An 11,566-nucleotide genomic window follows, 5' to 3' on the forward strand; every position below is an offset into this window, starting at 1 on the left:
CAAATTTCAGATTTTTTCGATCATCACATTGGGGTTTATTGAGATCAAAATATGGAATAAAAATATGAAAAAATTATGTCAATACCTCTTACAGTTTTTCCGTACCTGCGATTTAAATTTTGCGTTTTTCAAGAAAAACTAATTTTTTGTCCATATTTAGGCGAATGAGTCCAATTTCCATACTGTTATAAATTTTAAGTAAAACCTATTCATAATATTATAGTCCTTGTAATTTTAAATATGTTCTGAAAGTTTTACTAAAATCGGAAAACGATAACCTTTAAATCGTGAAGGTCAAAGGTCAAATTTTTCAATATTTGCAATTTCTAATGAAAAGATAGCGAAATGTTATATTTTTTTGGGCCGATTTTAATGCAACTTAGCAGATTGCTTCAAACCATATATGAATTTTTGTAGTTTACAAACAAAATTTTCACGTCCTTTTTCAACATATCCTTTAGGCTGCTCCATATAAATTTTTTCTTGTATGTTTCCGTTTAGAAATGCTGATTTTACGTCCAAATGCTTAACTACATACTATTTGACTGTATTTACCGCTAACACCGTTCTCAATGCCACAAATTTTCCAACGGGAGCGAAACCTTTGCTGACCATAATCATAATCTTCACCAAACGATTGAGTATAACCCTTGGCTACTAAGCGAGCTTTATACTTTGGTTTATTTGAAATATCACTTTTAAGTTGGAAAACCCATTTCCACCCGACAACTTTCTTTCCTACAGGTAATTTTGCTAATACCCACGTTTTATTCTTTAGAAGAGAATTGTATTCCTCAAAAGCTGCATTTAACCACAACTTACGGTCAGGATTTCCCAGTTTTATCATTTCATCCCACGATTTTGGTATATGATTATTTTTCTCACCTTCTAAAGTTGTGACTAAAAATAGATCATTCATTTTATCAGACAAACTTATTGATGGATTCCCTTTTAATCTTTCAGATCGACGTAATTGTATTGGCTCATTTTGTTCTTTGGCTTGTGATTCTGGCAATTCTGTATGGTTGTTATTTGGTACTAATTCTTCTTCATTGTCAGTAGTAATAGATTCATGATCACATTGGTTTTCTATATTTCCAACTTCATCCTGTTCTTCCGCAGATATATCAATTGGAATATCTTCATTTCTAACATCAGATTTAATATCTCGAGGAAGTAAACATTTTTCTTCAAATTTGACATCTTTTCTAATTATTATCTTATTAGATCCTTTTTTCAAAATTCTGTAACCTTTGACATTTTCTTCATATCCCACTAGTACTCCCTCTATAGATACGTCACCAAGTTTTTCTCTTTTTACACTTTGGTATTTGAACAAATGTCTTACTACCATAAACTCTAATATGAATCAAATCTGGCTTCCTACCATACCAAAGTTCAAAAGGGGTTTACTTACAGATTTACTGGGTAAACGATTTTGAATATAATTGGCTGCCATTACACATTCAGGCCACAAATTCTTTGAAAGATTTGATCCATTAGGATAGCTCGTACCATCTCAACTAATGTCCGGTTCCTGCGTTCAGCAACGCCGTTCTGTTGTGGACAATATGGCACTGTTGTTTGCAAAATAATACCAGACTTCTTTAAGAATGCTTTCATCTCGTTGTTTATATATTCACCATCATTATCGCAGCGTAATATCTTTATTCTTTTATTAGTGAAATTTTGAACTTCATTGGCAAACTCTTTAAATTTAGAAAATACTTCATTCTTTCTTTCTATTACATATATTTTCGTGTATCTTGAATAATCATCGATAAAAGAGACAATGTTTTTTTAACCACTCATTGATACAAATTGAAAAGGTCCACACACATCGGAATGTACTGTATGTAAAAGTATTTCTGACCGATTTAAACTCTCTTTTGGAAAAGGAATTCTAGTCATTTTTGACTTAACACAAGTATCACAAAAATCATTATCTTTACAATTTTCTAAACGAATTCCAAGACATAACTGTTCTAATTTATATCTATTAGGTTACGATTACCTAAACGACGATGCCAAAATGGACACAACCAAAACAAACTTCAGATACATAAGTTTCATTATTTATTGCCTCACATAAAATGTATAAATTTTCTTTTAAAATTCCGTCTGCAATAATCTTATTTTTGTTTTGAATATAACATTTTGAATCTTTAAAATTGATAGCTAAACCTCTTTTGACCATTTCTTTCACAGATAAAAGACTTCCGTTGAACATAAAGCACGTTTTGAAGAAATAATTTATTGTATTTACCATTAATATGACCATTCCCAACGCCAACTGCATCCAAAGATCTACCATCAGATATATAAACCTTGCTAGACGATTTTTCGAGATTTTTGAAAAACTTACGATTGCTTGTCATTTGTACTGATGCACCTGAATCAATTACCCATCCACGACCATTGGCAACTTGCAAGCAAATTTCATCAACTTGATCACTTTCTGACACTGCAGCATTCTGTTTCTTCCATTTATAACAATCTTCCTTAATATGTCTCAACTTGTTGCAATGGAAACATTTCACAGACTTCTTTTTCTTAAATTATTGACCTTTTAAAGCATTAACATTCTCACCATGATTACCATTAACTTCACCACGCCTTTCTGATTCATCCAGCAGTTTCTCCATCCCGTATTCCAACGAAATTGAATCTTCCGGCTGACCTTCAATTGAAGTTACTAAGGCAGAAAAGGTTTTCGGCAAACTGTTTAGCATTATAGCCACTTGATTTCCTCACCACGATCTAATAATTGAGCACGCATTACATTCAAACAATCCAAGTGCTGTTGCATATTATCTTCTTCACACATCCGTTTATCATATAATTTACGAAGTAAATGCAATTTTGATGTCATAGTCTTACGTTCATGAGCTTTTTGCAATTTCATCCACATATCTTTCTTATAAAATGAATTTGCGAATTATCAATACACATAGCAATTGTGGCACAGGATATTTGATTCTTCTTTTGGTATATCTCATTTTGTTCAACTGGAACTGGCTTTTCAATGACTTCCCATAAATCCAGTTGTATGAAATGCATTTGCATCTTGAACTTCCACGTAAAATAATTCGAATTGTTGAGGAGTTGAAATAATGCTTTATTCCATTATTAATTATTCTTATATTTTCAACACAAGGAAACTGGGTCCCATAACCTATTGGAATCTTATCAAATTATTTAATAAATACACAAGACTTGTGTTTAGTTTAAAAATCAGAAAGTAATGAAAAATTTATTGAAAAATGTCCTTCATGTATGTATAAAGAAAATATGATTGATAATTTGATATAATATATTAAAGTACTAGCTGACCTGACAGACGTGTCCTGTCCAAGTTAAAAAAATGCTTGTGTTCGATTTGTGAATTTGTGAGAAGCGGTTTGAAAAGGGTAAAAAGAAAAAAACAACGGAATACATGTAAATCAATGTACATATTTTGAGTTTTTATATAAGTAATCGAATTTTGGTCGGACAAATTATTGATCACAGATCGAGCTCCTTTTCTTGATTAAACGCTTACTGGCCAAGTTATTAGCGCCTTTAGATAGTTTGAGTTTTTATATAAAAAATCAATTTTTGTTCAGAAATATGATCACTGATCGAGCTCCTTTTCTTGATTAAACGCTTATTTTCCAAGTTATTAGCGAATTTGGATATGTTGAGTTTTTATATAAAAAGTCGATTTTTGGTCAGAAATATGAGTGATCACAGATCGAGCTCCTTTTCTTGATTAAACGCTTATTGGCCAAGTTATTAGCGAATTTAGATATTTTGAGTTTTTATATAAAAAATAGATTTTTTATATAAAATCGAATTTTGGTCTGAAATTTGATTGATCACAGACCGATGTATTTGTGAGTGGGCGTATTATTTTGTACGTAAAAACTTTTGCGGACTATGTATTGCGAACATTAAAAAAAATTAGTTAAATCGGCGTCCTGCTTTTAGATACAGTGGTGGTCAAAACATATGCAACTAGCAACAGAATTTTACAAAAGTTGTTTAAGCTAGTTTTAAAGGTAAACAAAAATATTCATTTGCTTATAATATTTGTTTATTAATGCTTTAAAAATGAGAATATGAAATTTAATTCAGAATTTTTTGCATTGAAAAAAAAAAAAATTAAAAAAAACTACGAATTGATATTTCAATGGCCAAAATATATGCAACTAATTGCTTCTAAAACATTTATGTCTATAAAACATAATATTTGGTGGCAAATCCTATATTTTCAATGACGGCCTTACATCGGCATATCATATTGGGAATAAAATTTGCAGGAATAGCGTTCCGAGCATCTACCAATCCTTGAAACATAATATTTGAATTAGTGCAATTTTCGGGGTCGATTCTTTGATTAACGATTTCCCAAAAGTTCCCAATGGGATTTAAATCCGGTAATTGTGGTGGCCATTCCATTACTGAAACTCTTTCTTGTGCTAACCTCGATTTAACAACATGTGAAGAGTGCTTGGGGTCGTTATCGTACTGAATAACTCATGGAAGAGGCATATTATCCTCAGAATTTGGAAGCAGTACTCATTCCAAGATGTCTCTATAGATAAATCCATCCATTATTTCATTAATTTTGAGCGATGGGCCAACTCCAGCAGCTTAAAAACTGCCCCCATACCATTACGTTACATCCTCCATGTTTCACTGTCTTTTTGCAGTATCGTGCTTGAAGCCGCGTGTTAACTGGTCGTCTTACGTAACACATGAAATCACTTCCGATGATATTAAATTCGGGTTCGTCGCTAAATAGGACGACTGGTCCATTTGTTTTCTGACCAATTTAAATGCTCCATAGCAAACTTCAAACGTTTCTTTTGATTACGTTTTGATATAAGCGGTTTTTTGCGCGTAGGGAAAACGTCGTTGAAGCATGCAGGATGCAACGTAATGGTATGGGAGTTGTTTTTCAGCTGCTGCAGTTGGCCCATCGCTCAGAATTAATGAAATAATGGATGGATTTATCTATAGAGACATCTTGGAAAGAGTAATGCTTCCAAATTTTGAGGATAATATGCCTCTTCCATGAGTTATTCAGTACGATAACGACCCCAAGCACTCTTCACATGTTGTTAAATCGAGGTTAGCACAAGAAAGAGTTTCAGTAATGGAATGGCCACCACAATTACCGGATTTAAATCCCATTGAGAACTTTTGGGAAATCGTTAATCAAAGAATCGACACCGAAAATTGCACTAATTCAGATATTATATTTCAAGGATTGGTAGATGCTTGGAACGCTATTCCTGCAAATTTTATTCGCAATATGATAGCTTCACTGCCTTGCCGATGTAAGGCCGTCATTGAAAATATAGGATTTGCCACCAAATATTAAGTTTTATAGACATAAATGTTTTAGAAGCAATTAGTTGCATATGTTTTGGCCATTGAAATATCAACCCATACGTAGTTTTTTTTAATTTTTTTTATTTTCAATGCAAAAAATTCTGAATTAAATTTCATATTCTCATTTTTAATGCATTAATAAACAAATATTATAAGCAAATGAATATTTTTGTTTACCTTTAAAACTAGTTTAAACAACTTTTGTAAAATTTTGTTGCTAGTTGCATATGTTTTGACCACCACTGTATATCGGAAAAAAATTTGGCGTGGTAAATTTTTCTTTCAGTAAAAACTTAAATTGGATTACTGGATCGCCGTTTTGCGATTTTAAATAAATCGAAAAAAGTGGGTGTAAAAGTGGGCGTGGTCAATTTTTCGTTCCGTTAAAACCTAAGTTGGGCTAGGACCAACATTTTAAAAAAAAATTGTCTAAATCGGTCCGGCCGTTCTCTACTGATGCAATTACCAACGAACGACATTTGAATTTTATTTATATAGATTTTTTATTTTAAACTTCCATTTATACACGAATCTCTAGATCACACGTTCTGTGCTAAATTTTTAGTTTTTTAAGGCTATTTTTAAAACATGGGTTGTTGTTATTATCATGCATACACACTAAATTCGATTATTTTTTATTCAAAAACATTGAAACGATTCTTTATTTTTTCCGAAGTACATACATACATATATACATATATCAAATTCGTGCATTTTTCTTAACGTAATACATATTTGGCATACCAAAAAATAAAATAGAAAATTCAGCATACGTATTTTAAAAGTGTGTAGGTTGCGTGATAAGTTGAAAAGAGTAACTCATACACATGTAATTATATAAAAATCAGAAAATAACAAAATCAAAAAATATTGACTGATGATTTCTTCAAAACGAGAGAGCGTTTGAATTGGTTTGAAAGTGAAAAGTTCATGTTTGCGGAAGTTCTTAAAATAATACTTTAAAGTGGAAAACTATTTCAAAAATTAAATATTTGTATTGCAACAATATACACATGTATGTAGTATGTATGTATGTATATACAAATCTATTTTTAGCAATATTGCTTTAAAATTCAATAACAAAAAAAAATCTACATCAAACAACAACTTTATAGACTAAAATAAAATAATCTATAACAAGAAAACACAATTTTACATTTTGCCACTTGTTTGAATGTTTCTCAAAAATCTCATGGTTTCCCACACACAGTACAAATAGCAAGATCTTTCTAAAATGAAGAGCATTTTATTCACTCTTAACTATATAGTACATGCCATGTATATCACTAATAGAAATGAAATGAATATCCGTTCCTTTAAGAATCAAAACTCGGCGTAGAAAGAGAAGCATTTTGTAAACATTTTCTATATAAGGTAAAGAAAAATCTTGAAAAATCATCATGGTTGTTGTGTCTAAACATCAACAACAATAACAAGTAAGAGTGCTATATTCGGCTGTGCATGAATGTTCAAGTCATTTTCTGAGGGGGGCCTTGAATGGGGACTAGAGACAAATGTTTCCCAATTTTCGCCATAATTTACAGTATAATTTCAGAGTAGTTAGAACTAATTTGTGGAAAATTTATCAGGATTGCCACATAATCAACATAATTATGACTGCTCAAACAGTATTCCTTGAATGGGGACTAGAGACAAATGTTGACCAATTTTCGGCATAATTTACTGTTGAAGTTCAGAGTAGTTAGAATAATTTGTGGAAAATCTATCAGGATTGCCACATAAGTAATTAACATAATTATGACTGCTCAAACAGTATTCCGCTAGCGAGCTCCTTTCGTTTGGGCTCTATCGTGTTTTCAACATACAGACTTACGGACGGACATAGCTAGATCGTCTTAGAATCTTATTAGGTCCCAGAATATTTACTTATGTATACCTGAGACAAATATTTTAATATGTTACAAACGGAATTACAAAATGAATGTACCCCCATCTTTTCTGATGGTGGGTATTAAAATATCAAATGATAGAAAGTGTGTTTTAAATTTACCAATATTTAAATTTCTTTGACATTAAACACATTCAAGACTGCTTTATATTTTTTATTATACAGTGGAGTCGGGTTAGAGTGAATACTTGATAATATGAACTACTCTATAGTATGAACACACAAATTTTTACATTGGAGACTCTAAAGAGTGAACATCTAAGAGTGAAAATTAAAAATCAAAAGTTTTTATTTTTTTTCTACAGGCAGTTTTGACAATCATTAGTATTTTTATACCACTTAAACAAAGTTTCATTATTTTTTTACACACATTTTGTATACAACACCGTTATTTTTGTTTTGGTTTTTCTGAGATTTTTGACTCTACTATTTGTATCGCTATATAAACCAAAAAAAATCTTTCTATAAAAGTTTAGCAAGAAATAATTAAAGATATGGACAATGGAGTGGGAGTTTGGTGTAGCAAATTTATAATATGTGGCATTAAAAAAATACAAAGTGGAATTCTAGCCATAATAAAGGTGCTATAAATAAAAAAAGTTTGCAAAAAGCGGAATTTCCCAGCGTCAAAAAATACTCCATATTTGACTTTTAAAGCAGCGATGTAAAAATTTGCCTATCAGTGGAGAAATGCTTAGCAAAATAAAAAAAAAACGATCAGGAGGTTTCAATGCAAGCGCAGGCTGTCTTCAAGGGTATAAAGCAGCAACTCAAGCTGTTCAAATTTTTGAAAAAGCCATTGACTGGGCTGCACTGTGGTTCCAAATCAAAATCTAGGTGGACAAAATTATGAAAATCGGTATCTTCAGAATTTGGAAAAACTAAGTTTTTTTCGGAATCTGACAATCTGCTCTCCTCCAATATAAATGGGTTTTTCAATTGGACATTTCGTTTTCTCGACAGAAGCGCCAGAAGTTCCACAAATTTTGAATCATATTTTCGTTATTTTTTTTTAATATTTTACTGCTTTACTAAATTAGATATATCTCAATGGTTTTACCATATAGAAATTCATACTTCAAAACATAGATAAACATTGATATAGGCTTTTATTAAATGTATATCTTATATTTATGGCCCTCTCCATTTTCCTGTTATAGTCCTTTAAACTTGGTTCTCAAATATACTGATTTTTTTTTCTAACAATGTTATATAGCTTGCCAAAAAAAAAAAAACCGTCGAAGCCCGTCCAATGGCTATATACATCATTTAAAGACACTTTTGGGGAATGTCTATGTAAAAAAATTGTGGCCGCCAGCACCCGCCGAAATCCTTTTTTTTAATTTTTACGGAATGGAATTTTTAGAAATATTTCTTTATTTATTATTAATTTTTATATATCTAGACCCTACTGTAACTTGAAATATAGTAAATACAGATCTTTTTAAAAATTTAGTTTCAGAAAGACATGAAAACGTATTTTTTTAATTTTTTATTAATGTTTTTTTATATGTATAGGGCGGAAGATGTAGCATGTATATAGAGCCTACTGTAACTTGAAAAAAAGTTTATATTGATCTTTTAAAGATTTTTTTTGGAATCGGAGGTACCAAATATAATAAAATGTACATTTTTGACATAAAATTTTATGAATTTTTCATAATTTTTTCAGTCTCGATAAAGTGAACAGGCCTTGCATAAATTAGTTCACTCTATCCCGACTCCACTCTATTAGCAACACTATTTATGTTTTGTAGTTGACAAAAATAGAAATTAGCCTAATTCGGCTACATCGGCATGAGTAGTCGTGTGGGCATGTGGCCGTGTAGCTGTGCTGTCTTCAAAATAATCGTCTTCATATAAACGTTTTATTTTTGACAGATTGAAGTTGGTAGCTTGCTGTCTTGAATGTGTTTAAAGCTGGCCACACACGGTTGATTTGTGAGTATGATTTGTTCGTGTTTGACGACTTGTTACTTGTTAGTGGGGCTGTGCGCGAACAAAATCACAAGTAATTGAAAATTTTCAATAACAAATCAGGCGAACAAATCATTCCGTGTGTGGCCAGCTTAATGCATAAATTCAATAAATAACTTTTTCTAATAACATATCTATTCCTTGTGCTTCATTAATTTCTCTTCAAAATTTTATTGTATAAAGCAGTGGTGCCCAAATGCATACCATCATCATAAAAATGAACTCAACATATTATATTCGGCTATGCCGAATCTTATATACCCTTCACCTTTGTTGTGGATGCATTATTATTTTTTATAACAGTTAGTATATAACAGTAATGCGCAGCCCATATCAGGGCTGTCAGATGTGGCGATTTCTCGCCAAACGTGGCGATTTTTCATTGCCTTTGGCGACTAAAATTTCCAATTGGCGACATGGCGATTTTTTTGGCGATTTACAGACTAGTTGGCGATTTATTTGGCGATTTTTAACAAATTATTTGTTTTTCTTGAAATAATTTCTTTGATATTTATTAACCCAATAATTAATAATTAAAATTAATCACGTATTATCTGATCATATGGATGCAGGTAGCATACACGATCAAATAGTTTGAACAATATTATTTTTTTCTTCTAAAATATTTAAGTCCAATTGGACCAAAATTGGTAGTTTTATGTTAACAAATTGACTTTTGGTAGTTTGGTTGGTTTGTTCCGATTTTTGTCGCATTTTGGTAGGTTTTTTGAATATGTATTTTTAAGAACAAATTAACAAAAAACTTAACAAAAAAACTATGTTAATCCAAAATAATAAATATATTTATAAAATATTAAGACAGAATTATCTTTAATTTGTAGTTTATTCAAGTAAATGTGTACGTATTTAGTAGTGTTCAGTTCAAAAAATGCCAAAGGCCTTGCAATACTCAAACTTTAAACGTATTATACATTTAATTTACACATTTTAAATATTTCAAAAATAAGTTTGCGTTCAAACTACTTTATATATTTTAACAGGCTATTTTAGTCGTAAGTAACAACGGTAATCATTTGAAATTAGTTTTTATGTATAGATAAACATTTGAAAATTACGATAGGTATTTTCTTTTTGCATTTGCAAAGTTTGGTTATAATTAACAGCTTAAAAACAATGGTATACAAACTTTTCGTGTATGCAAAAGTATGCGTACATAAAAATTAAAGGTAATTTGTAACTGTTTTTGTTATTGTGTGATACTACAATACTGCAGTTTTTGTTTCAAACTCATCATAAAAGTGATTTTTGAAATTTTTTTGTTTCAAATTGGAATTTTTTTTTTTTTTTTTTATTAACATATTTTATTTATTGTATCTTCACAAAATAATGTGAACTATCAATAATTTGTTCAAATCTTAAATCTAAATATTATTTTTTTATTTACGTCCCACCACAGTTGGACGAAAAATTTTGTTTTGTTTTTTTTGGAAATTGGAATAATTTCAAGAAATGGCAAACAGAAAATTAATTAATGTAGCTGAATGTAAAATTATTATACATTTGCGGAAACAAGGGAAAACTTTGCGCGAAATCGATCAAGTAGTTAAACGTACTCACTCCTCCATCCAAAGAGTGATAAACAATTTTAAAAATACTGGAATTTTTGTTCCAAAGCCTCGTTCTGGTCGTCCAACAAAATTAACTGAACGCGAAAAAAGGATTATAATGCAATCTGTGAAGAAAAACCCCAGATTTACTGTATCGGCTGAAAACATAAATTCACAATTTAATAAACATGTGTCCAAAGACACTGTGCTCAGAATTTTGAAAAAGGCCAACTATAGAAGCCATGTAGCACGGAAAAAGCCGCCAGTTTTGATAGTTAATAGACAAAAACGAATTGCTTTCACTAAAGAACACATAAATATGCCTCCAGAGTTCTGGAAAAATGTTCTGTTCACGGATGAATGCAAGTACTGCATATTTGGCATAAAAGACCGTCAGTTTGTTTGGAGAAAGCCTTGTACAGTGCTTAGTCCCAAAAATTTAATACTAACAGTTAAGCGGGGGTACATGACAAGTGAAGGCGTGGGAAATTTAGAATTTATTCCATCGACAATGGATCATAAGGTCTATTTAGACATTCCAATGAAAAATCTTACCGAAAGTGTTAGCAAATTGGGCATTGAAGATGATTATATGTATATTCCTGCAAGACAATGACCGAAAGCATACTACACACAACACAAGGCTTTGGTAGTTGTTTAATAAAACAAAAACAATTGGAAACTTCTCCGCAGTCACCAGACCTAAATCCCATAGAACATTTATGGGATTTGC

Source organism: Calliphora vicina, chromosome 1, assembly GCF_958450345.1.
Source record: "Calliphora vicina chromosome 1, idCalVici1.1, whole genome shotgun sequence".
NCBI lineage: Eukaryota > Metazoa > Arthropoda > Insecta > Diptera > Calliphoridae > Calliphora > Calliphora vicina.